Raw genomic sequence first — 2,999 nt, 5'->3', positions numbered from 1 at the left:
AAGTTTAAATTGTTTTTAACCAAATTAGTTAAAGCTACAATTTGAGCATTTAAAGAAGAGATGACATCAAGTTCATGGATGCGAAGCAGATTTAGAAACAACAACACAAGTATTTGACCATTCAGTATTATTATTAGAAATTCTTTCCAAAATGTCATATGCCTCATTATAAGTCTTAGCTGTGAAAGCTCCACCGACCGTTCTGTCAAGAATAATTTTAGCGGAACTGGAAAGTCTATTATAAAATGTCTCCAACTGAACACAATGAGGGATTCCGTGGTGAGGACATTTCTGTAGAAGGTCCTTGAATCTCTCTCATGCATCCGAAACTGCTTCATCTTCTTCTTGGCGAAACGTCATAATTTCATTTCTAATTTTTACATTCCTTGTTGGAGGAAATTATTTTTTTAGAAAATTTTCCACCAAATTATTCCAAGTTAGGATTGAGTTTGGTGGTTGGGAATTTAGCCATGCTCTAGCTCTATCCTTTAATGTGTAAAGGAAAAGTGTCAAGCGTAAGGCTTCTTGTGTGACTCCGGGAATTTTAAAATGATCCGTCATTTCTATAAATGATTTTAAATGAGAGTGCAGATCTTCCGACGTTAATCCCCCAAACTAACCCATTGCGGAAATCATTTGAAAGATTACCGGTTTTGGTTCAAAAGCTGTTGCTGGCATTTCGGGCCTACCTATTCCCGCGGCCAACTGACCGAATTCGGGAGTTACGTAGTCCTGCATGCCTCTATTTTTATCATAAAAAATTTTAACCGTGGCCTCCCGATAAGGTAAATTATCCCCCATGGTACGGTTTAAATTAGGATTTTGCCGATTATTTCTACGTCTTCTAATGGTTCTTTCTAATTCAAGATCGAGAGGTAAAAGTTCACCGTTTATAGCCTTGGCATACAACACAGAAAGTGCGATTGAAACAAATGACCAAGGCTCTAATGAAAATCAATATCTCAGGATAAAAATCGAGCCAATCCCCGACAAAAGTGCTAAAAACATGACAGGCTAGGATCGTTCGTGTTCACACAGTGGGCATAAAGTCCCCACAGTGGCGGTGCAAGTGCACACCGACACTATGATCGCTTGCAAGTAATAAAGTGGTAAAATACCGAGATTGTTTCCACAGGGACTGGACTAGTGAGATTCAGAGACTTTCATGAACTTCATGCTCGTATTCTGATTTGTGAATAAAAGTTGGATTTTTGTTTATGAAAATATTTAAAAGACTAAAATAGCGAAATGAACTTGTAGACTAAAGAATGAGCATGGGTGTAAGTATTCCTTAAGATAAAATCAACAATAAAATGGTTTAAATCTTATGAGTTGTTTATAAAAATTCCAATCTCTCGAAAGTGAAAATTTACAAATGGTCCCCATAAAATTCCACAAAGTTCCTATGCTCACCACTTCGAAACTTGTTGATTTAGCTAAAAAGAAGAAGAAATAAAATTCATACCCAAATATCTTTGTGATAAGAATAACGATCGCTTAATCCTTAGCTAAATACATACAAAATTCGCATCTCTACATAATTATCAACGACTCTCTCGAGTTCTTTGTGCATCACTTAAGCCGTATTTTGGATCCGCCAATCTCTGGGTCTAAGATCTAATATTAACACTTTAAAATGATTAGCTTATTCGCGTTGAGTTTAAGTCTCGTCTTAATGACCAAGTTTACGAAGTGGTAAAGAGTAAAACACCCAAATATTGTTTAAAAATCCTAACTTAAACTCACACCCGCACCCATACGAGTAAATTAGCTCATAATAGACATAATAAACATAATAGAAAACAATAAATAAGACTGAAATGTAACTTTCATTAATATAAAACTAAACTCTAATCCTACAGTGGCGAGACTATTGGCAACATATTACAACTTCAATACAAGAAAATAAAATGATAAGCTAAAACTAAAAGAAGAAGAGAAGAACTTCAACTAAAATACTTCTAAAGATGAGTAAAGAGATGATAAAAGGGATGATCTTCAAATGAGCCCCAAGGCCTCTTTGTATAGGGGGGAATGGATAAGGATGAAGCCTTTATCCAAAGGAAATTAAGTACAAATAAACCTTGGGGTAAAGACCATTAAATAACAACTTAAAATAATATAAAAGTACAACTTTATAGCCAACTACAGCTGGAGGAAATCTCTGGGCAAAATCTTCAAGCAATACATCCTCCAAAAAGTAGAAAGCTAACAATATTCGTGAACATCCCATAGTGGTGACACAGTGGCAGTTTCCAGAAAATGCAGGTTTTCAAAATAAAATTTCTTCCTTTGTGTTTCATCATCTTTTTAAAAAATTTAGAGTAGACGGGGAAAAACGCGGATACCCAATGTATTTAATAAATTCAAACATGGAGGAAATAAATACGAAATAACTCTAAAAAATGAGAGTTTTCAGTTAGTCCAGGTGGATAAATTCATTTTTCCTTTCGACTTCATTATTCTTGATTTTGAGGATGATAAAGACATTCCAATCATCTTAGGAAGACCATTTTTGGCTATCAGAAGGACTCTGATAGATGTACAAAAAAGGTGAGTTGACCATGAGAGTGAATGAGCAAAATGTCACTTTTAATGTGTTCAGTTCAATGAGATATACTACAACATTGTCATGCACTCGAGTATGGAGGACACTTTGGAGGACAAAGAACAACTACAAAAGTGTTACAATCAGGATTCCATCGGCCAACATTGTTCAAAGATGCTCAAGAATATGCAAGAAAGTGTAATGAATGCCATAGGACAAGTTATATCTCCCAAAAGCATGAAATGCCTTTAAACGACATTCTTGAGGATGGGTTATTTGACGTTTGTGTTGATCCCAGATCTCTCAATATAACACGAAGATTTATGTTATTGAACCTAAATCTATCGTATCTATGAAGAATAGTGAAGAACAACTTGTATGATATTCAAGAGAATATAAAGCTTTAAGAAATGTCACTATAACAATTGTAGTGAGAAGGAATACTTATTTT

The 2,999-nt window shown here is 34.9% G+C and overlaps 1 non-coding gene across 1 annotated transcript; it reads left to right on the top strand.

The window, feature by feature from the left end:
* The first annotated feature begins 271 nt into the window (after positions 1 to 271).
* LOC112504336 lies at positions 272 to 378 on the top strand. The gene has a single exon (XR_003068166.1). It is a non-coding gene; the product is annotated as a small nucleolar RNA R71 (small nucleolar RNA).
* Positions 379 to 2,999: the final 2,621 nt, after the last annotated feature.

This window comes from Cynara cardunculus, unplaced genomic scaffold (assembly GCF_001531365.2).
Source record: "Cynara cardunculus var. scolymus isolate 2C unplaced genomic scaffold, CcrdV1 Un_Scaffold_5255, whole genome shotgun sequence".
In the NCBI taxonomy this organism is placed as follows: Eukaryota; Viridiplantae; Streptophyta; class Magnoliopsida; order Asterales; family Asteraceae; genus Cynara; species Cynara cardunculus.
Note: the sequence above shows the minus strand (reverse complement) of the source record. Positions and strands in the feature narration are given on the sequence as shown.